General features: G+C 37.0%; 1 protein-coding gene across 2 annotated transcripts in view; it reads left to right on the plus strand.

The window, feature by feature from the left end:
* LOC121732033 (ecdysone receptor) overlaps nucleotides 1-25,881 on the plus strand; it is a 254,008-nt gene that overhangs the window by 47,785 nt on the left and 180,342 nt on the right. The window contains exon 1 of one of the 2 annotated variants that reach the window (XM_042121784.1): nucleotides 17,338-17,669. The exons of the other annotated variant lie outside the window; for it this stretch is intronic. The gene's annotated coding sequence lies outside the window, so the exon portion shown is untranslated. Of the gene's footprint in view, nucleotides 1-17,337; nucleotides 17,670-25,881 lie in introns of those variants that run through there. 2 annotated transcript variants of the gene reach the window in all.

A 25,881-nucleotide genomic window follows, 5' to 3' on the forward strand; every position in this document is an offset into this window, starting at 1 on the left:
GTACCTAAAGGACTTGTGTTACAGGTACCAGACAACGGAAATATATTTAATACTTTTATACTATACATATATTTAAGATTTTTATTATATCATACACATATTTAATATACATCCAGACCCGGGAACATTGAAAACTAAGAATAGTTTTAAGTTTCAACCCATTAATATTTACGGTTCCCGCGCTATAAACGATTTTTGTATATATGTAGAAATGAGTATATTTATCAAAATCTTTTGACAAAAACGCCGAAAAAGGCTTTCTAACTGACCAGCAGTCATAGCAAAACTCCAAGCTCGTTTTATTATGCTAACTATCCTGTACTACAGGTTTCATTAACTCCTCTATAAATAGGACCTTAACGCGTATCCATAGCAACTTATATCTTACCTTGTGTTACTCAAGAATAAACTCTTTTAGCAAAGAATTAGAGTTGGTACTTAACTGGCTTGTTACTGCACTTAATACTTTAAGTGTTGGTGATGTTTTGTGCACAGTGGCCCAGTCGCTAGTGAAGGAATACCGTAGGCAGCTTGCACTTTCAATAGTCTTATTAATTTCACCATTATTATTTTCTTTAATCTCTATTCTATGAATTATTTATTTATTACGATTAGAAATAAAGATAGTCAGGATTCCCTATAACATTTTTTTTATTACTATCAAACAAAGTTTTTGTGAGTAACTTCATTTTGATAAGACGAACAACAATATTATTTGCGAAAAATCTCGAAAGTGTAACAGAGATAGAAAGGATTTCATACTTTGATTTGATGGTCCTAAAATACGGATTGTTCTATTTGTAGCTTATTTGTAGGACAATATTTTATATTACTCTTAAATTATATAACTATTAACCTATCAATATACAAAAAATCTGCTGGTTAGGGTTCTGTTTTAGGGTTCTGTAATCAATAAAACTTGGTTGACTTCGGAACCCTAAAACGGAACCCTAACCATCTGATTTTTTGTATATTAATAGGTTAATAGTTAAGTATATAATTTAAGAGTAATAATATTGTCCAACAAATAGAACAATCCATATTTAAGGACCATCAAATCAAAGTATGAAATCCTTTCTATCGCTGTTAGCTACCACTTTCGAGATTTTTCGCAGATGAAATTGATGTTAGTCTTATCAAAATGCAGCTACTCATAAAAAAATTAGCTTGATAGTAAACAAAAAAATGTTGATCTAGAGAACCCTGACTAAGAATAATAAATAGTTTTGAAGAAAATCTTTTTTTGTGACCATATTCTTATCAATGTGAAAGTTCGTTACAAAGTTAAGAGTTTCAAAAGGACATTTTTAATCTTTCAAACTAGAACAGCTAGAGAACGGATTTGATTAGGAATGAGAGTTATTTTACTTTCAGCGTCTGGAATAATACATGGGTAATTTTGGTCCAGCATTGCAGTGTTTCTGTAAATGTTATGATGATAATGAAAGCCATGTTCTGTATAAGGCCCAAATCATAATGATGCAACACCAGATGGTCAAAGAACATCTTTCAAATCTGTTGCATGATCATTAAATTACCATGTTTTAAAATTACTTCTAAATAAGAACAAAATTACGGCTACCGACTCAAGAAAAACTTAGCTACGCCCAGAGGCAGTATGGTGCATAATTTTCAATATAAATTGAATCTGATTATGAATAACAGGGTTAAATCCATTAGGTTTTGTGAAATTTCAATTTAGATCTTGTAAAAAAGTAATGCAAATTGCAATATGTTCCGGGGAATGTAAAATGTAGAGCGCACAGAAAGAAGGAAAAACTTACAATTAACTTTTTGTGTGCAGGGCCGGATTTAGCACTACCAGCGCCCTGGGCGAGATTTCTTCGGCGCGGCGCCCAGGGTGCTGATAGTGTTGAAAAAATTTGGCGCCCCTTTTGTTTGCTTTCAGCGCCCCTTTTTATCCGGCGCCCTGGACGCGTCCGTCCGTCAACTCCCCCCCCTCCCCCCTTACACCGCTACTGTTTTTGTGTATTCCTAGTTGGTGCTTCAAATATTTTAAGAAACATTACGCTATCTTTATCCTAAGAAGGTTCATAAAACAAATCGTGACATTTTATTAAATAATCGAACCTAAGATTTTCAACCCCTTCTTTCTTACGACGCGACGTTACGATGAGAAAATGCCCAATTCTCCTCGGATTACAAAGACCAAAGCACCCAAAGGAATCTCTCCAGTGACCAGTCGTTACATCTCCAGGCCAATAGCCACAGTCTTACGAAGCTAGTACCCAATAGTATGTTATCACAAATAGATCTATGAACACCTTATTATGCTTATCGAAGTCATTGCGCTGTCCCAACAATCTTCACAATCTTCGCCATTTTCGTATAGATAATAAGGCATGTAAACATGAATTTACAATGTGTTCATGTTGGCAGTACGCCTTCTTTGGTCGCCTATTCAAATAGCCGGCATAGCCAACTAAATTGGCTGCCGGATTTAAAAAGTATCACTTTGGGAAAACAAAAATAGTACCTTACAAAAAATAGCTCTCTTGATGCAAGTAGGCTTATAAATTAAGAAGGTATCTAGAATAATAATTATTTAGATTATATTGTGGAAACAAATGCCATAAGGTTTAGAATGGGCTTAGAATGGAATATGGATATACTTAGTGAGATTAATAACATGGGTCACAAAAACTTTAAGCAACAGGTTAAAAAATATAAAATAGCGCCAACATTTCAAATGTCACGCATCTCTAAATCTTATAACGCCTACCAACTAGCTCAAAAGTAAATAAATATAAAATAACATTCTAGAATCTAACTAATATGAATAAGTGTCTCGATTAATTTCACATCTAATCCGTAATCCGTGCTGCATGTTTTATATCACGTCGGGTCGTTCGCCTCACATTCTGGATTGGGTCAGAAATTTAGGTTGTAGCAATGGCGTCGATTCCGAAGCTTTTATAATAATAATTATTAATACTTAATCGTAAGGTATCAAGAAGAAAATGTTGAACTTGATAGTGTGATAGTGAAATGTTAAAGCTGTAGCCTGTAGTGCAGTTCAATATGAACTATCGGCAAAGTGCTTAAAAATGTACAGCTTGGCAAAAAAGTGTCTGATGCGGTGTCAGCTGAAGTCTGAAAGAGTTTGTATTTATGACAACACTACATTACTTTTCAACTTTAGTATACATGTATATTATATATTGAGTCAAAAGCGTAGCGTAGGGTTGCCTATAATAGCCCTCATTTAATACACTTTTTTTTTTGCCAAGCTGTAAACGGCAAAGCTCTTGGGAACCACAGACCAAGGCCAATCTTTTAAGGAGAGATTTGACTAACAAAAAGTGAGTCTCAAAGCACACACGCTATAATAATATTATTGGACAATATGATCGGCCTCAGTTTGTATCAGATTAAAATGCAACTTTTTGTGAATCAACAACATTTACAATGTAATGTAAAATTAACCGATGTAGGTTAATAGATTTTCCATTATGCTATGTCGATTATAATTCGCAACATAGTATACTGTTCAACTTCGATCAAACATTTCTGTATTTGATCTGATATCTATGATTTGATCGAAGACTGTTCAATGTTCATCCTATCCTATTTCCTACTAATATTATAAAGGCGAAAGTTTATTTGGATGTATGGATGTTTGTTACTCTTTCACGCAAAAACAACTGAACGGATTTTAATGAAATTTTACAATAATATAGCTTATACATCAGAATAACACATAGGCTACAATTTTAACCGACAAGAACATATTCTTGTTAACCGATTTTCAAAATGTTTCTTTTGGTATAATATAGGGTATCATCCCAATTTGGTATTATATTCACAAAAGTGGTGATCTGATGAAGGATCCATAAGTAATCGAGGGAACTCCTCAAAATTTATAGGGAAACATGTGGTGACTTCGGTTTCGTGAGAAGTATTCTAAGCATAATATGTTATCAACAAGTAAGATTTTGCACCGAGGTTATACCTGGTATACCGTGGTTTGGAAGGTGCGGAGAGAACTCCTGATTCTTTATAGATACAAGTTTGGGAGTTTTGGGCGTTGTTTTAAGAACGGAAAGCATATGCTACTATGCAAATTACATTCAGCATCATCATCATCATCATCACTACCATATTATACCATACATCGTCCCATGGTTACGACGTTTGAGCCTATAATGACCCTGTTATTGGTACTTTTCATAGTCCTTTAGATCGAGACTCGAGTTTGTCAAGCGATAATTAAAAAAAATCTATACCTTCCTAATATTATAGACCTGAAGAGTGTGTTTGCTTGAACGCGTTAATCTCAGGCACAAGGTCCGATTTAAAAACTTATTTCAGTGTTAGGTATTAGCTCATTTATCATGTAAGACTATAGCTGGCTATATATTATCACGCTAAGACTAATAAGTACGACCGAAGAAACTCAGGAAAATGTGGGAAAAACAGGGTAAATATTAGAAATTACGAACTACTGGAACAATTTTTATGGCAATATTTGGCACAGATATAGAATAGACCAAGTGAAGGGAGTAGGGACATAAGCTATTTTTTATGGGAAAATGTACGGTTTCCGTAAAATTCCTAATTTACCTGGGCGAAGCCACGCGGGACATCTAGTAAAAAGTATAATATTGTTTAGTAAACCCAGTTATATGACGTACATACACGGGCATGTAGGAACTGTCGCCCAGCACGAGGAATGGCCTAAAAAGGAAATCCTACTTGCGACCCGATCCGAACGTCTGTTTCAATACAGACCACTCGTTATAATTACCTAGTTTATAGAACACGAGGGCAAATTTATGGGTCTATTAACATCCATATACTAATATTATAATAGACGATCTCTGTGGCTCAGTTAGCGGGCTGTTGGTAGCTCAAGCCGGGGGTCGCGGGTTCGAATCCCGTCGACGGAACAAAAAGTTTTCAAAGTTCCTGAGTCATGGATGTGTATTAAATATTCAAATTCAAATTCAAATATCTTTATTTCAGACTACAGTGTGGTCCATTGGTTAGTATTACATAAATTAAAAATTATTAGGATTATTTAAAAAGAACAAAACATAACTTAAAGTAAATAATTAAAACTAAACAAAAATCATGCACCTCATTTAGAACTATGAGCGAATATATCCTGGAGGTCTGCTCTCGAATTCGTTCATTATCCGCACATAGTTCCTAAACATATGTGCATGCAGATCATCTGCCACAATCTTCAGGATGCTGTTGTCACTTCCCCTTACGCGATTTATTAAAGATGCAGCTTTCTTGCGTATGAGTGCCCGGAAGCCATCCGTCCTTGCTTGTGCAAACATCTCGGACGCACTACAAAATCGGGGAAGTTTCAGCATCATCCTGAAGATATTGTTATATTGGATGCGAAGGGTGTTTAGAGATGCTTTGGTATAGCTGATCCACAGGCCGCCCGTGTACAGATTCTGACAGAACGCTTTAAAGAGTGTGATCTTCACTTCATCCTTACAACGTGCGAACCTGCGGGCCAGCATATTACCTCGCACCGCCAAAGCCCTCCGCTCCCGTTCAATATCTAGATCATCTTTAAGGTCGTCGGTAAGTATATGGCCGAGATATTTAAAATTGAATACTCTGTTCAGCTCCTTTCCGCCGAGGTATATTGGAGGTATGGATTCGGGACAGGGCCGTAGCTAGGGGGGGGCATAGTGGGGCAATGCCCTACCTTAAAATCACAATGCCCTACCTTAAAAATACCAATAATCGGCCAAGTGCGAGTCGGACCCGCGCACGAAGGGTTATACCGCGCACGTACCGTTATAGAGCAAAAATAGTATGGGACCTACCTACCTACCTAACCCTTAATTTTTTTTTACCTTCATTATTAGGTATTTATTAAATTACATATATTATTAAGGCCTTTGTGAAAATTTCAAGTGCCTACCTGTTGTCATCATTGATAGTTAAGCAAAAAATGTTAGAAAAATCACGTTTGTTGTATGGGAGCCCTCCTTAAATATTTAATTTATTTTGTTTTTAGTATTTGTTGTTACAGCCTGGAAACAGACGGACAGACGGACAGACATTGAAGTCTCAGTAATAGGGTCCCGTTTTTACCCTTTGGGTACGGAACCCTAAAAAGGAAGACCTAAAGGACTTGCATTACAGGTATTAGACAACAGAAATATACTTTATTCTTATATAAACTATACATTATATAGTTAAGATTTTTATTATACCTTTAAAAACTTTTTGTTCCGTTGGCAGGATTCGAACCCGCGACCCCCGGATTAAGCTGCCACACGCCCAACCATTGGGCCACAGAAGTCGTCGTTAATAATTCTTTGTTCTATGTATAGATGGCATTTGAATCACGATTACATGAAGCGATGCGTCCATTTAATTATAATAGTATCTGTGAATACCATAGATTGCAATATCGGAAATCTTTCGTACGGGGAATCCCAGTTAATAAACATTTTACATTACCGAAAGGTTGTTTATGATTGTTGGTTGTTTGGTTCAAGTGAAGTAAAGTAAAGAGTGTTTTCTTCAAAAATAAATACAGTTCTTTTTTGTATTGACATAATATTAAATTGAATATTCTTTGATTTCGCGATGGATATACGGGCTTTCTTTGGAAAAAAACGGAAGGTTGAAGAGCACATTGACGAAGAAAAACCTCACTGCTCAAAACAGGTGAAAGCGCAAAATACAATCGCTACTCGTGGATCACTACATCCAGAAGTTTAACCATATTGTTCGCTTGTTCTTCGTAATTGAGGATTTAATAATATGTAGTTCTTAGATATACTTAGTGCTCATGCTTTGTCACAGAATTTTTTTAAGTATCTAAGAATAACTATTGAATGAATTGAATACATCATTGACCTAGAGATAAATCAAAACAACAAATACTAAAAACAAAATAAAATCAATATTTAAGGATTCGTGTTTTTTGGCCTTTTTTGCTGCATAGTGATATTAATGGCAACAGTAGGCACTGGACATTTTTGCGAAATCACTTAATTAATTAATACTTAATACAATTAAAATAACATTTATATTTAAAGGGGGCTCAATTACAAAAAACACAATTTTGGCCTATTTTTTATCTATAACGGTACGAAACCCTTTGTGCACGAATCCGACTCGCACTTGACCGATTTTTTTTGCTTCCGCCCTACCTGTAACCGACGCTGCCCTACCTCAAATTTGACTCTAGCTACAGCCCTGATTCGGGATACTTACCGGCGGCCTTAAAGATCATAATTTCACTTTTGTTGACATTATATGTCAGGCCATGCGAATCAGCGTATCTCTCACACACCTTCAGCATCTCCCGAATTCCTCTCGCAGTGGGACTCAGCAATACCATGTCGTCCGCGTAGCTAATGTTGTTAACGCTAACACCACCAACCTTGCATCCGACACGCATATTGCTGAGCTCCACTATGAGATCATTCACGTACAGATTGAATAGCTTAGGAGACGATAAACCCCCCTGTCTCACACCGCAATTCAACCTGTACGCCCTAGAGAGTCTATTGGCCCATTTCACGTGATTCGTCTGATTCCGATACCAGTAACGAAAAATATTTATAATATCTACCGGTATACCCATGCTCTCCATTTTCTTCCAAAGTACATCATATGAAACGAGGTCAAATGCCTTTGAAAGATCCAGAAAGCATGCGTAAACCGGTGTCCTACGGCTTGTATAGTATTGGACAGTATGCTTGAGACTCAAGATAGCACTTTCAGTGGACAGTCTAGGTCTGAACCCAAACTGCTCATCATGCACTTCCAGATATTTTTGCAGATATGAGTCAAACACACTGTCCAACACTTTAGCCACTACAGTAGCAAGCGATATAGGGCGGTAATTTCCCTTGTCCGAGATATCACCTACTCGGTTCTTGACAATGGGAACTACAATAGTTTTCATCATATCCGTTGGCAGATATGCGTGCTGTATGCAGATATTAAAGAGCAGAGCTAAAGCTCTCTGTAGATGTGTACCTGCGTATTTTAAGTGTTCGATACTAAGTCCGTCATGACCGGGAGACTTGCCCCTGCTCATGCGCTTAATTACATCTCTCACCTCTTTAGCAGTAAACATGAGCACGGGCACTTCCCCCCGCACGCCGGACCCAGTAGTAGAACTGAGCGGGGACTGTACTTTTAAAATGTTCCATGAACATATTCGCAATTCCCTCTTCATCGCTAATGCCATTGACACTGGTCGGGAGGCCAGGCTTAACATCGAACTTATTAGTGCATTTCCAAAATTTAACAAAATTTTTCTCAGCTCGTAACTTAGCTAACATATTCATTTTGATTTGCTCTTGGTTGTTTAAACACCATTTTATCCGACTTTTAAAGATCTTACGTGATTCACACATCTGTTCATAAATATTACCAACTGTAGGCCTGTTATGTGACACCCACTTTTTAAAGTTAAGCCTGGCCACCCGATGAGCATCTTTTACGTGCTTATTCCACCCACAAACCTTTTGTTTGCGAGGCTTAGTAAAGGTTAATAATAAATAATAATAAAAGTAGGCTAATCGCTTACTATGACATTCTATAATAGATACAGAGTCGAACATACCTTTTCTCCAGAGAATGGCTACTCCACCATATGGTCTCCCCCTCAAGATACCCACCGATGTGTCTACAGAAGACTTTCCTGTGTTAAATATGTGTATCATATAATAAAAATCTTAAATATATGTATAGTATAAAAGTATTAAATATATTTCCGTTGTCTGGTAACCGTAACACAAGTCCTTCAGGTACTTACCACGGGTCCAGACTGACGTGGTGTGAAGCGTCCATAGATATTATATTATATTATTATTATTATTATAAATGCGAAAGTGTGTCTGTCTGTTGCCTCTTCACGCCCAAACCTTTGAACCGATTTAGCTGTTTGGTATGGAGATAATGAGTCTCGAGAAAGGTCATAGAATACTTTTTCTTTCGGAAATATACGGTTCCAGCGCGATTAATTAATTTTACGCGAGAAACTCAACGGAGTTGCGGGCGTCGTCTAGTTTTATTATAAACATGAATTGGTTGTTAAGATTGTTTATGATAATTGATATATAATTAATAAAAAGATTTTACTTTTTAACTCTGGTACATGGGTACATTTATTTGTAATAATAAAAAAAATTGAGAGGTGTCAAAGGACACCCGGATGGAACGAAGTTATAATAAAAATTTATAGGAGTCTATTTCTCAATTACTATAATCAACGCCCTCTGCCCTTACCATGCAGACTGCAGGTGCTAATAAAAAGTGTCGTTACAACTTTTTCGGTCTAGCCCCCGCAAGGCGCAACGCGCGATAAGGAACTACGTTCAAATTACAAAATATAGATGTAGAGTTTATCTAAAATTAAAATATTTGAGCATACTTATGTTTAGGCTATAGCTAAAATGATTTCCATCATAACATTCCCAGAATGTAAATCAATATAAACACCATTAAGTGGGAAGAAACATGTATGTTTGTGACCCAAATACCACCGAAACTGTTGCCCATAAACATCGTTTCTATTTAGTGCTTGAGAATTCTAGTTAGTCATAAACTCATAAGTCATAACACCATGGCCAGTACTAAAACAATAATAATTATTATTGCTGTATCAACACTTAGAATTTCATAATATAATGTCTATGGACGCTTCACAAAATCGGCTACTGGGTACTTTTTATATTGATAAGTGCATTTGTTGAATAAATAATAGTAAATTATTACAACTCGAGACTGACGGCGACCATTGTTTGTGCGACGGGATAGCGATGGACGTTGCCATGGTGACATAATTATTTAGTCACTTCAATAAAATAATACGGGCGAAATACTTTTTATGGCAAAGAAACGTTTTCCTGGATAGCTAGTAATATATAATACATAACGACGATGAAGTGCCAAGACCTCCTAAGCCCTAACTGTATGTGCTTAATTTACAGGAGAAGGAAAAATCGTTTAACTTTTTACCTTTTATTTATAGAATTTTCCTACAATTTCTCATGAAATCATTACAAAAATACGGCTACTTCCTGCTAAGTGTCGGATAGGCTATCCACAACTTATTTGACAGATTCTCCATACTATATCTGTCAAGTTAAATGGTGGTCGGTGAATATTAGCCTATCCGGCACTTATCAAGAAATGGTGAAACAGGCCCTTATTCTTGTAAAACTGTCAATTAAGGGATTTTGAAGTCGATTAAAAATGTTAGTTAGGAAGTATTAACACTTCAACAACGATAACGATAATATCATTGTTAAGTATTTAATTTGATTTAGCGCTAAATCGAAAGTCGAAAGTTTTTATTAACCTTTTGAACTTCGCGTAATTTATAACTTACACTTTATCACATTAGTCGGTAAAATTGTCCCCAAAGATTTACAAAAATAAATAATGATTATGAAATTAACGCGTATAGCGATTACACGAGTTAAGTAACTCGGTATTAGCTTAATCTTATTGAATTTAACATATTTCCTTTCTTAGAAAAAAAAACTAGGCCTTTACATCCGTTGTGGATGATCTATATACAGTATTTTTCAGAGCGAAGTAACCACTCCTCAAATACTGTAGTGCCTGGGACAAGATTTTTAAATGTCCGTATGGTTGCCCAAGCGCATACGGCATTCTCGCATCATAGTCGGCCTAGTCCAGAGGAAAGAACTAGTCAATACGTCTGGGACCAACTATGTGCGGGTTTCCTTCACCGTATTTCTTAGAACAACAAAAGATATTATGGTAAATGTAGCTGCTATCGCCAGAAATACTTTTTGAAACTTTCTGCACAAAAACTAATTTTACCAAAAAATTTTGTCACTAGCTATCAAATCTAGACCTAACAAATGACGATAAACAGGCGAAGGCTTCCCTCAGAAGAACCAGCCTTTGCCTTCCTACACATTTACTCACACCTTAACGCATAACAAAAATGTATGCAAAATAAATACATTAATCAAAATAATCACGCCCATATTGATTTACAACCGTTTAGGTGTGGGCTAGCGTGGGCCGGGGTCTTTAAGGCCGTAGTGACCTTTTGAGATGTTAATTAAAACTGCACCAGTAGCGGGTTGATAATGAATGGGTACGTGAATCGTAAAAAAAAATTATAACGTGCTATAGTTTTGCATATTGTTAGGTAAGTATCTAAATTGAAATTTTAGATATTATTACAGTACAATTTACTGTCTTTGAGGTGTTGTTTAAAAATCTTCACGTGTACCTAATGGTGAAACATCCATTATTATTGTTAAATTAAATCCATGAAGACCGACATGTCAGTCAAATTCTGTCGTTGCAATGTTATAATAATTATAACCTTTGAACAGATTAATAATAACTAATTCATACCGTACATTTTAGTATAATACTAAGCCAGAAATGTGTTAAACCCAATATTCGAATCCAACGTTCATAATAAAGTCAAATAATAATTTAATACTTGTTCGAAATATAAGGCACTTAAAAATCGAATCAATGAGCGATATTATGATCCAAAAAAGGTTTATGAAATATCAAAGTTCCCGGTCGATGACCCCAGACCCTAATAATTTAAGCCAAATAACCTGTTGTCCATCTTACACGGTGCAGCGGCGGGTAAGCGTTTTGGGAAAGATAATTTGGACAGTTCCATATAAGCTGCGGTAAATTTATTGCTTGGTGTTTTAGTTCCTAGATTGTTCCGTAGTGGCTTGGATTTCGTTGCAGTAGTTATTTCATTTGCGTTTTTAGGTCTGCAGCTTCAACGTATTGTCGGCAAATTTGCTGATTGATTAATGAGCAGATGATGCATAAACGTATATAAATAACATTGCCGCTGAAATTTGAATCGACTACACGTAAACTCACATATTATTATTATAAATTACTTCAATAATGACTGAAGTCGGTTAATAGGTATTTATTTTATAACTAGCTGTCCCGGTGAACTTTGTGTCACTTTAAAACCTTCCCTGGACTTCTACGAATATTTTAAGACTAAATCAGCCCAATCCGTTCAGCCGTTTTCGAGTTTTAGCGCGACTAACACATTTGGAAATCCATTTTTATATATAAGAAGAAGATGTTACAAGTTACATCAAGTAAAACTGTTATTTTATTAATAATTCTGCTTTAAATGTTGTTGACCATCAATTAATTAATAATGATTGATTCACACATAATACTGTTGTGGAAAAGTGAATGGCATAAGTTGTGTGTTTGATCCCAAATTCCAGTCTCGAGAACTTATTAAAATAATTATGAAAAATATTTACCAGAATTGCTAAGCTTATTTTATTTCGAATACGTTTCAACTTTGTTAAAAATGTGTGCATAAAACGCAACACGAGTGTTTGTAGTTAACTCTACATAGAAAATACTTCACAGAGCGTCTGGCTTTATGTCTCATTGTCCAGAAGTTTCCATGCCCATCAGAAGAAAGCCTTTGTCCTGCACACAAAGCTAAAGTTGTAATAAAACGTCCACAGGACAAAATTGTCCTTTTTCTGTACAATTTGCTATCGTAGGTGAGAATATTATTGTTCGCTTATCGTTATATTTTTACTCATAAAATGAGAGAGGGAAATAAAACTGTCATTTCGTCTGATACATTTTTAATAGCTGTTCCCCGCGACCACGTAAGAGTAAAGTAAAATCCCTTGTGACCGCACATTTCCATGCTTAAAGTGTGTTGAATGTCGTAGCCACGACTTTGAATTAACCAAGGAAAATGGGGTTTCAATACTTTAAGAAAATGGGGTTTCAATACTTTAAGTGTGTTTGTAATTTGTATGGGCAAGCACCGCAGGAGGCGTCATGAGTTTGCCCATATAAAAGTTGCAAAAAAAGTTTACTCTTTTGCATTATCACTATGTTTTATTACAGCCTGTATAGCATCAAGTATGCCATAATGCTCTTAGGTGTTATGTACCGATTCTTAACCTTTTTGTCCTGAATAACAGTCTGGAAAACCTCTCGAATGAATAGATTTATAAACAATATCGTGAAAATAGTTCTTATTAACTGTCTGTTTCTCTTTCTGTCGCTTATACGTTTTTATCGAAACCATGTCCAGTCGGACGAAGAATTTTCACTTCAAATAATAATTCCGTGACATTGCAATGTCTCTGGCAATAGTTCGGGCGCCGGCGGAAGTCGCTATTGGCAGGGCGTCCACCTCCAACAGCTAAGCGACAACTTGTACTAAGCGACAATGTAGCGACAAGCGACTTGTGCTAAGCGACTTTGTATGTGGTCCGGTTCTTGTAATGGCGTTTATGTGTTTTCTAATGTTGTCGCCTGTAACATAATAATGTTTATTGCGATTTAAATATTGTTATTGCATAATATCACTTACATTTTGATATGCGTACATAGGCGAAATCCGATTCGTCTTAGTTGTTTATCCAGTTGTCAACACACTCGACCCACATAAAAATAGCTAATGTAGGTAAAGCGTGTACAGTGTTAGCTTTGTTAATTGTTATAGATGTTACTAGCTGTCCCGGCACACGTTTCTTTGCCATATATAGTATTTCGCCCGTATTATTTTATTGAAGTGACTAAATAAGTATATCACCATGGCAACGTCCATCGCTATCCCGTCGCACAAACAATAGTCGCCGTTAGTCTCGAGTTGTAATAATTTACTATTATTTATTCAACAAATACACTTATCAATATAATAAGTAACCAGTAGCCGATTCTCAGACCGACTGAATATGTATATAAAATTAAGTTAAAATCAGTAAAGCCTTTCGGAGGAGTATGCGGCCTAACATTGTGACACGAGAATTTTATATATAAGAAGAAGAAGATATAGCCTTGACTGTCATTTGTATATTCCGAGTGCTTAGTCAAGTTGAATTTTGGAAGAAACGTTTTTAACATCTAACTTTGTTATCGAAACTATACAGTAGTTCGGTGAAACATGGCGGTGGCGGTCATTTACCTTTTTAGTCTAGGGCCTAGGCGCTAAATGAAAAATGCTCGCATTGTATTTAGAATATTTAAGAATAAAATTGACCTAGATTATTACAGATTCCTCGGAAAACCTCTAAATTTTTATGACTTCGAAGTGATAATGTTTGGGACTGTATTCGCCCATAGGTTTCGCCGCTGGCTCGGATCGGACTCGAAGATTCCAAGGCTACACCGGTATATCTTGCTGACCGGGGGCGTAAATAATACACGAGTCGTCGAGGAGAACATTGGCCCCGAAACGCATCTCGGTTACCTGGCTCAAGGCAATGCCATATAGAAAGCCCCTCTGAGGTACCCGACCGCGGCAATGCCGTATAGAAGCCCCCTCGGGGGTACCCGCCCGCGGTAATGCCGTAGAGAGAGCCGCTCCGATTCGCACGTCTCTTCAGTCTTATTTTCACTATCGGAAGCGGCTATTTTCCCTATTTTGTCATGAGCCAAGGTAATTGAAACGCATTTCGGGAAATTCTTTATTTAACATTCCACAATAATCAACTTATTCTAAATATTAAGATTTACATTTAACGTAATTATAGCTAGGCGAAGATAAAAGTTAATACAATTTACAAAGTTTTTAACACATTTTTCCTAATATTTTCCGAACTATTTATTTTTCAGAGACAAATTTTCTGGTACTTATTAGTTAACGTTCTATTTTATTAAAATAACAACTTTTTACCTCTTAGGGAGCCACAGTTCACTTCTAAATTTTATTTTTAAAAACACTTATTTTGCACTGAGTTTATTTTCATATTTCACTGTTAACGAGTTTGTATGCACTCACTATGTGTTTATCGGGTGCGAGGCCGCTGTCCTCAACAGATATTCTTCATATTCAGTTCACATCGAGTATGCAAAATACGATATCGCCCTTAGACTAGAAACATCTGACACTACATTGTTAATCGCGGATATATAGAAAATGACAAGTTTTTTGACTGGGAGTCAATGCGCTATATTTCGCCGAGAACAGTATAGCGAATCTGGGTGCACGGTAATGTCCCCGCCAAGGTGAGCCAAGCGAAGAGCCTTGCGCACTACCTACCTTTTCTCGAAACGTTTCGTCGTATTTTTAAACCCTCGTAACTTTGGTTTGGATAATGCTAGATAGTTCAAATTTTTAAAATATAATGACATGAGTATATTAAATAATTGCGCAAAGTTTGAATATCGTAGCATACTTTAGATTTTATAGGTGTCCAAAAACCCACAATTTTGTCACTGACTCACCGATCATCAAAATTGTTAGGGTACTTCCTGAAGTTTTAGGATGCTGAAATTTGGTATGTAAAATAATGTACGGTATGTACAGAAACAACAAAAAAATTATCAAACCCCACCTAACCTATCCCACCTCCTTCATACAGAGGGTGGATGTAAGTATGAGATACCCCCGTTACTTGTGCTAGATACAAAATTAAAAATAGTATAAAATACTTCTTGTAACAAATAAAATACATGTTAGCCATGAGAGACCACAGACTCACAGAAAACCGGCGTGAAACAGCGCTAGCGCTGTGTTTCGTCTAGTGAGTGAGCTTAGCGGAGACCCAACTGCACGCTACACCTTATTCCCTACCCCTATTCTCTTCTGCTTATTCCCTTCTTAGCCCATTCTTTCATAAAAAGGCCGGAAACGCACTTGCAACTCTTCTAATGTTACTGTGTCCATGGGCGATGTCAATTGCTTTCCGTCAGGTGACCCGGCTGCTAATGTTCTCGTCTTGGTAACATTTTTTACATGAAAATGTTTTTGGTGGGATTCAACTTGACCAAGCAGTTAAAGGACTCAGCGCTCTACTTTTGACGTTTGTCATCTAATCGTGCTAACTATACTAATAGCATAAGGTATATATTATAATAATTAATAAAGCAGTACTAAAATATACTTGAATAAAACATGCACAAATCACAATGCATCGTAAAAGTCATTTAATACCATTTTGTTATGAACATGTATTTGTATGCATATTTTACTTTTCCTGTCACAATTTACGTAAAACTCAAAAGTTATTGTAATAAATAACAATTATTTAATTTTACACATGTTGGTAACAAAAAATATTATTCTTTTTGGTGACTGTAGCATTTGAAGAATTTTTTAATTAACAATCCCCTTCGGTCATTCGGTGTAATTTGTTTTCTTCCGACGCTCGGTTTTGACGCGCCGTGACGGAGTTCTCTACGTCTTTTCAATGTCACTTTTGAATATTCAAAAATAGAACGTAACGTTCTGACAAAAAATGGTGGTTAATTACAATGTTTCAGTGTAATGTACCTGTAGTTGTGCAAATGATGATATTATTATGCCTGAAAATTCAGCCAGCTTTTTACTATATACTTTGTTAATATAAGAGAGGAATGACTATTAGATACGTAGTTGATATGTGAACTGTACGCTGGTAGTTTTATTTATTAAATATTATCAATTAATATGCAGTTATATTAAAGGATTTTTTGTTAATTATATGCTCTAGGTCTAGCAGGTAGTCTTTGTAGACTTTCTAGTCAATTTCGATATATTTTTACTATGACGCTTATAGAAACGCCGCCGTTTCCAGATTCATATTTCGTAGCTAAGTTAGCACTTAGCGCCAATTTTGACTTTACTGTTACTATGAGCATGTTTTTAACTTTATATTTATTTCTATTAGCATTTAGCACTTATGCTGTATTGCCTCTACTATAATTACTATGAGCCCCGTTTTTCGTGTATCTCATTGAGGTCGGTATGGGTGCATAGTGCGTGACGCCGTACGTGGACAACCTTGAGTCTACACTAGAGTCGATGACGCCCTCACTATGCCCGCTATTATTAAACGAGTTCAATGGAACATCTATTTGCGCAATTCGTAGCATCGCTCGCACATACCGACGACCTTACTCCGTCTGCGCGCACATTTTAGTGACCACGACGCCTTCGAATGCACCGCTCGTTATTCATACGGCCACATTTTTGACGCAATATGCTCTGCATAAGAGCATGAAAAAACGTATGTATGTCGCTCTAGAGACTTCAAGCCGTTGAGTAATTAGAATGTATTAGTAATTGGCGGCGAATCGCATCGGGGGTTCCGGGGGGCGCATGCGCGCTTTCGCAGGCTTCTCATTCGCTGCGCATTTTGACAGCGCGGATAGCGACGAACGTGTTTTGATACCCGCCGATCGGAAACGTTCCATATTTTAAATTCAAATTCGGAATGAAATTTTAAAAGATATACGTCCGGTGCGACACGAGTCGCGGGCCGAACGCTCGGAGGTGCGGGCGGCCCTCCTCCCGAGCGCCCCCGAGCGCGGCCGAGTGTGCGCGAGTGCGCGTGTGGTGGTGCGGCCGGCCTCGCCGCGGCGCGCCCCGTCAGTCGGCGGCGACGAGTCACGCGCGTCGTCTCGTACCGCTCCAAGCTCGTCGCACCTCATCCCGCCACCCGCCGACGCTCCGGCTTTTCGGCTCTCACGCTCTCGAGCGTGGAGGTCGGCTCGACCTCGTGACGTGGTTTCGGCCGTCGACTGTCTCCGCTCGGCGCCGACGCCGGCAGCCGGACCGCCGCTCGTGACAGTGAAATCGTGAATTTTCCACTGGTACGGATGTGCAGTGATGGATGAATAGAACGGTGCGAGTGAAACCGGTGCCACGGAGTCCATTTTCCGGTGAAGTGCAGCGGGGATCGTCAAAATTGAGCCCAAACTGTATCTAGGTGGGTATCGGTGAGACGGCGAGGTGTAGTGAGAGCGTCCGCTGGCACACGGATCGTTGAATATTTATAGAGTAGTTGAAAGTGTGTGAGAAGTGAGGACGGCGGCGGCGGCGCGCGGGGCCCGCATACGGGTCACTCAGCTGATTTGTTGTCCCACAAACCATTACATTTCGACATTGTTGACGACCGACCAATTGCACGACTTTGCGCTTTTATTACTGAGTTGTTGAGGACTCTACATCGCAAGTAAAGTCTAAAGTCTAGACGTAAACTGGTGGAAAGGTTTTCGGTTCTACTCATCCATCTCTTCGTCCAAAAGTAGAGTCCTCGAAAACTTAGAGCATTATTTTCAACCTAAAAAATTAAATCAGTTAATGGCTATCCCAGAAAATAATTCACATGTAGGTGATAATTCTCTACATCCGAATATAGAGACTATGAAACTTCTCACCTTCCTAATAGGGCATTCGACATTTTTCAAAATTAGTTCTCCAAGTGTCTTAAAAGTCCACTTTGTACCCTACGTTGCTTCATCTGATATCACTTTTAACAGCCTAGAATCTAGATTCTAGAACATTCGGTTATTGTTATGCACATTTTAATGCCACCACGTGTGCACTTTAAAAATTCTAAGGCAGTAAATGCTTATCGTCCCTCAGAATATTACTGTTACTAGTACATTATTTACTTACCAACATGCTAGTATTGACGGATAACCTATTTTACCAATAATTATGTACCAGTTTGATAACAAAATTCAATATATTGTTTGTATGTAGCCGTTAAGATATAGAGTTCTCAATAATAAGACGTAAAACGAGCGACAATTTGCATAAAATACTATTTAATGAAGCATAGAAGCAATAGTTGTAATAGTAGCCAAGTAAGCAGCTAAATATGTTGAAAGCTGATAATGCGCCGAGATTTTGTCCCGATTCTGAGTGTTTTTGACAGGAGTTTATCTTTTCAATAGCGTTGTTTATTGGTTAACCTAGTGTTAAAACTCTGTCAAATAACCTCCAAAGCAGGGCAATATCTAATAAGTTTAGAATCAAAAGCGACAATTTTGGCTCAAAAACGCGTCGATGTCTTTTATTAGGCAAAAATAAGGCAAGAAATATTTTATATAAAAAATTGGTCCTTTTATAATTTATCGACAGTAAAACATAGAATCTCCATTGTGGAAGTTGGTTAAAAAAGATCTCAAGCCTCTCTCTCTCTCTCTGCCTAACGTTGGTGTTGTAAGATGTCATAATTCTTGATGATGATGATAATAGTGATGATAAAGTTCTACTATTTTATTTTACGATTATGTAAATACGAAGTTTTGGGGTCGTTCGACGAAATGACCTTTAAACCTGCCTGACATGGCCGCGCGGTCATCTACATGAGCTATAAACAGATTAGCGTTAGAGGCAAATTCAATTATACACCACTGCAAATATTATTACTATGTTACCAGCCGACTGTCAATACCTGCGGGGCTAAAACGGTCGCTTTGGAGAATCATATTATGAATCATTCGATGATTCATTTTTTAAAAATCGCAAATATTGCAATTCATGTCTAGAAATTCGTACTAATTTGACATTCGTCAGTTTGACAGTTTTGACAATTCATTTGCTGAATTGATTGAGAGGAATTGCTAAATGTGACCATTTTAGCCCCGCTGGTTATTGGACTCCATAGGGAACGTGTAACTATAGCTTTGTCCACACTGTGCCTTTTTCTGTTCGTCAAGGTCATGCGTTTTAGCGCAGTCAACAGCGAGCGTGAGGCATGCCCGCGACGCATGCCCTCTGACCGTATCCAAAACTTCAAAAATGACAATATTGGCGTTGTGTTCCTTGACGCATTCAATTATTGAATGTGCCATTGTTTTTTTTTTTTTTTTATATCTATGGACGCTTCACACCACGTCAGTCTGGCCCCGTGCTAAGTAACTAAAGGACTTGTGTTACAGGTACCAGACAACGGAAATATATTTAATACTTTTATACTATACATATATTTAAGATTTTTATTATATCATACACATATTTAATACACATCCAGACCCGGGAACTTTGAAAACTCTTTGTTCCGTCGGCGGGATTCGAACCCGCGACCTCCGGCTTGAGCTACCGACGCGCTCACCACTGAGCCACAGAGGTTGTCGTATTATAAAAGTTGATGACGAAAATTAAAGATGAAAGTGCATAGTGTGGACATAGCTATTGGGTGATATTATGTCGAGTAGTCCTCTGTACAATGTACACGTTTTGGATTTGTGATGACAGTCGACAGCACTTTCTTTGTATCAACGTGAAGGAACTATGGCTTGAAAAACATAAAGTAAGTAATAAAACCATTTGGATCAGTGACATAAGCTCACAGCATTATCGTTGCGTACATTCATACTAATATTATAAATGCGAAAGTGTGTCTGTCTGTCTGTTACCTCTTCACGCTCAAACCGCTGAACCAATTTTGCTGAAATTTGGCATGGAGATACTTTGAGACCCGGGAAAGGACATAGGATACTTTTCATCCCAGAAAATAATTAAGGTGCCCGCGATAAACGAATCTTGGCGCAACGGAATTGCGGGCATCATCTAGTTTCCTATATTCTTTATTTTTTGTTTAAGGACTTATAACTCTATTTAGAAATTGTGTCCTGGAATGTATCTGAAGGAGATATCAGATCACAATATTATATTCATTTTCATCGTTCATTCAACAAATGTCGCGTAAAACAGCGTAATAAAAATTAACTCCAACAATCACCTAAATGAACCATTATCAAACAATCTTTTTACCACGATTCTACACTGCAATTTAAATTTGCAAAGCATGCTAAGTTCGCAATTTGTTGGGCGTAGCACATCGAATAACAAATGTCTACATCACTTTAACGGGCGTTTAAAATGACGGTTTATTATGGTTTAACCACTGGGAACCCGGTTCCTCTCACAGTGGTTACCGGGTCGTAAACGGTTTTGCATCAGCTACTTGCGAAGAACAGTGTGTAATTTAGAGGAAGGATGGTAGTATTTTTTTACTTTTTAACTGATGGTAAGCGATAGCAATGGCAACAACAGATGAGACACTAATGGCCCTTCCACACGACTTTTTTTTACGCTCGTTTGTATCGATACAAACGTAAGTGGAACGCTCAGCAAACGCAAGGAAGCCGATACGTTTTCAACTTTATATCTGCCAAAACGCGATGAAAACGCGCAGAAGACGAGCGCATCAGAAACGTGTTAGCGCGCGTTCAGATGTGCGCGTTTTCTGCGTTTGTGTTGTGTTTTCTACTCGCGCGGATTCATCATTCAAAGCAATTTCACATGTGCTGAATCCGCGCGAGCAAAAAACATGCAGAAAACGCGCACGTCTGAACGTGCGCTCAGTGCGCAAGAAATACGTCGTGTGGTAAGGCCCTTAGAGGACATAATACATGTAACTCCGTTTGTGTAACGTTCCTGGGCCATTCAATCTCCTTTTGAGGGTCAGTTCACATGGAAATGTGACGAGGGTATGCCATGTATTTTCAGCAATCAAAATCAAAATTGGAACAGGCAGCCTTACTGGCTGGCTGGCTGGCTGACTGGCTTTTAATATATAATTCCTCTTGTGAAATATAAAGTTCAGTTTTGCATGATTTAAATCATCACATCGCCTTGCCACGTTGCTCTGACTGGCCCTTTCTTCTTTTACCTCATTTTGTCGGCACAACATAATACTAGTGTTGTTTTAAGCAGATTTTCTTTGAAATGTTGTATCGAAGCCGGCTCATTCCTGTAATTTTCTCTCCCATGTTTATGCGTTTGAAAATTTTACCACTCTACTTGGATAGATACCGCTACTATTTAAATTTGATACCGTATAACAAGCAATTATGCAACTAAAGGTTATATATTGTCTAAAGTTTAACTAATAGTATAGAAAATGTACCTTAAAACCAGCAAAACATTAATTTAGAGCAGTTTATTATGCAGCACGTGGCGCTAGGAAGGCCGTCCATACTTGGTGCTTGCATTCCTCTCTATGTTTGTTCGCGATTAGCTTATTATAGTAAATATCAGCTTAACTATGTTACATTTTAATCTAAGAAGGTAGTTATATTATTTTTCGTAGTTGATAACTCGACTTTCTGGAAGTCCATCTTGGAAGTGTAATTTCTATATTTATTATTGTAAATATAATTATATTTAAATAGGTATATTTATATCCCTAGTCCGAAGTAAATTTTCTTTAAGAAAATTTTAATACCCATATCATTTGCTCCATGCACTGGCTGAGTCAGATAATAAAAAAATACATCTCATTATTATATTATGTAGATTGTAGAGTCAGAGATTTCAGTGTGGGTTCACAAACTTTAAAATGTTTGTCACCAGCATTATCGTTAAGGCCGTCCGTTAATTGTACGATAAACGAGAGGTCAAAACTCAAACCCCCCATGTCAAGTGACCTTGTCAATCCTAATCAACTCTTTAAAGCAAAAACAAGCATTTAGCAGGCATTACTATAACATAGATAACAATAATAGTACGGGAGCCCTAGAACAAACTTTTTTTATTACTATCAAGCAAATTTTTTGTGAGTAGGTAGCATCATTTTGATACGACGAACAACATCGTTATCTGCGAAAAATCTTGAAAGTGGCAGCTAACAGAAATAGATAGGATTTCATACTTTGACTTGTACTATATGTAGCAGTTTCGATAAATTCATAAAATTGAAGAAATAAAACATTATAAAATATACTTATAATAATAATACATAATAAAATATCTGTTCCCAATCATGCAATCTGTCTTTAATAGACGGAAATAGCGCCCAAACTACAAATATCACAAAAAAAACGAAAAGGAAAAAACACGTCTTCACAGAGTTCTTTATGAGATATTTCAGAGTCAGCTGAAACAAAATAACGATAATAGTTTCTTACAACCCTCCCAAAATTAATATTCATATTTGAGTTTTCCGCATCAAAATTAGGACATGGAAACAAAATATTATAATGTACAACACGATACTAAACGAGTAATCTCAAAAACCTGTTACACAAAAGATTAAGACGTATTTTTGTTGTAAATAATTTATGGACGTCGTTAAAACACACTAAAAGAAACTATAAAAAATCGCTTAACCACTGGGTGCAAAATGCTCTGGCCCTGATTCAAAGAATAGAAAAAATGTGCTAATTTCAAGAAATAGGACAAGGCTGTGCCCCCATTTTCTAAAACTTTTATTTAAAAAGTTTTGAGTAACTTAATCATGCTTTTACTGGCTGTGACAGGTTTCCGAAGCTTTCATTAAAATTACTCATTTGAGCATTTGCAAAAAAATCTTCATATTTCTATTTCGTGAAACATCAGACAACTTCATTTTAAACTAACCTTGAAAACGACTATTAATAATTACGAACTGGTTTTCAAGAGACATTTTTTGTTTAAAAAATTAATCAACTAAGCCAGTTTTCAAGAAAAATTAAAACACATATTTCAAGAGCCAACTAGCTTTAATAGTAACTTTTTTAAATACGCGAGCACACTGCATAGTTGACACAATATTAATAACCAGAAAAATAAACTAAAAGTTGTCGAAGACTTGTCGTTTTGTTAAAAACCATGCTCTTTTTGGCTTTCTGAGGAGAATAATGGTCTGTTCCATATTGACCATCTTCTGGCAAATTTTCTAGCTCCATGGGCTACTAAAAACTTTAGAAACTTTTATCTAGATCATACCTAGAAACGGGGTGTTTTATTTCGTGTCGACTGTCGTACTATGCAAGACTAGGCCACAATACTAGGCTCTCATCTAATTAATGATTTTTAATCACTGTTTCTATGTGAACTGAAGTTAAGAGTACGTACACATTATAACGAGGCGAGACGGGCCGCATTTCCAAACATTTTATAGCGGACTCGGTCTTGACTCTTGAATGAAGACCTCCTTTTTGGAAGTTGTTAAAAAATGCGACCCACTCCGATTTGCCTAACCACAAGGTATGCGTACTAGGTTATTTAGTATAGTTATTACTTATTACTTATTATTAGACATCGGATTATATGCACGATCAAAATGCCGAAATATGCATGCAAATATGCACGAAAAAATGGCCGAAATATGCACAAAATATGCACAATCAAAAGTCACTTATTATAAAAATGTATTCTTTTTGGAAGAGTTTTCCGGTGTTGCTCATAATAAATGCACTATTTTTCATAATTCCATTAAATCCAGGACATTTTCTTCTTTTCTTACTTACAATCTTAGTGCCCATGGAAGTTCATTACCCACTTAATTCAATTTTTTTTTCAAATATGGCCAACTACAAAGAAACATTTTGTTTCTAGAAAGATATTGTACTTCGGGTGTATTGCGGCAGTCTTTAAACAAGGGTGGGCTACATATTTGAAGGATTTTGATCTATCATACCTCTGTTTCGTGGCCTCGGTGTGTATTATGATAGCTAGTTTGGAGACAACGAGGGCATAATATGGCCGAAATATGCACTATCAACGAAAAAATGCCAAAATATGCACTATCGCCTAAAAAGCCCCATTATATGCATTTGCATATGCAAGTATGCAAATGCATATAATCCGATGTCTACTTATTATATTATTCTTAATTTGAAATCTCAATGCACTTATCACGCGTCAACAGAGTGCAGGTGCGAGGTCGTTGAACCCGATATTTGGGCAGATAACGGGTCCGTGCGAACGATCTGGACTCCAGTTACTGTTTGCCGAGTAACTGATCTCGTCTTGTTTCAATAGCTTAAAATAAGGGGAGGATTTTAACGTGGGAGACCCATGCTTCGGCACGAATGGGCCGGATCGACCGGAGAAATACCAAGTTCTCACAGAAAGCCGGCGTGAAACAGCGCTTGCGCTTGCGCTTTAATTACAAGTGAAATAAAAAGTAATGGGTCTCACAGACCCAACCCCCATGACGCCGGGTTAAAAATGCGTCGCCTCGCCGCCTTTCAATGTAAACTGACCCTAAGTCCTGCTATCATAATAATTAGTGTCTCTACTTGGCAGAATGATGAGTCCTGGGACATTAGCGTCTGTATTGAAGCTTTTCTGGAATCTGGATATCTAAAAACGTCTTGTAATATTTTTATTTCAAAAACCTAAAAACTAACTAATAACCAAACAGGTTTGATATATTTTTTTAATTTCAATCCAAAAGTTAAAATGCACACACGAAGGAACGACTAAATTGTACTATTAGAGTAGTTGATTGATAGGCAAATGGCGAACCTACGTATTTTGGTCGGGTTTTGTCAAACCCAGTTGACGAACCCTTAAGTTAACATAATTCGACAGTACATACTGTATACGTGTAAAGTCATACGATTACACACAGTTTCATCTGATGCAAGCAAACCGGTACTTCTAGTTTGGATTATAATTTCGGTTTCGAAAGCAAATATTTTAAATTACTATGACTACTTTCAAACATGTTTAATATTTAATTTTATCTATATATATAAAACTCAAAGGTGACTGACTAGCATGGTGATCTATCAACGCACAGCCCAAACCACTGGACCGATCGGGCTGAAATTTGGCATGCAGGTAGATGATATGACGTAGGCATCCGCTAAGAAAGGATTTTAATCAATTCTACCTCCAAGGGGTTAAAATGCAAGTTTGTATATAATAATACTTCTTAACGCGAGCGAAGCTGCGGGTAAAAGCTCGTTGATTTATATAGTAGTAAAATAGGAATTCGTAGTTTTGAAATATTATAATATGAATTATTATTATTAATATCTATCAATCAACAATTTTAGAAAACGTGTAACTATTAGATACTCATATTATAATGTTTTTCCTTAAACAAGGACATAGTTAAGTGTACTAATTACATACTACATTAAAAGCAATTTACTAAAATTAATAAGTGTTATGTACATTTTCTTATCTACACCTAATTTTGAACATACATATAGTACACTACAGCAGGTTTAGGCCCAATTTCACCAAAGACAGTTAAAGTTAATGCTGGAATTAATTAGTCTCACGTTACCTCTTTCGTTTTGCATATGAATGAAAAAGAAGACATGCCACGTCATGACATTTTAACAAGCTGCTACCACGAACAGACGTTGGTGAAATTGGGACTTACAAGGTACACCACCATTCTCTAATGCTCATTACTTATACAGTTTTCCTAAGAAGTCAATAGTTAAGCTAATTCCATATTA

Source organism: Aricia agestis, chromosome 11 (genome assembly GCF_905147365.1).
Source record: "Aricia agestis chromosome 11, ilAriAges1.1, whole genome shotgun sequence".
NCBI classification, from domain to species: domain Eukaryota; kingdom Metazoa; phylum Arthropoda; class Insecta; order Lepidoptera; family Lycaenidae; genus Aricia; species Aricia agestis.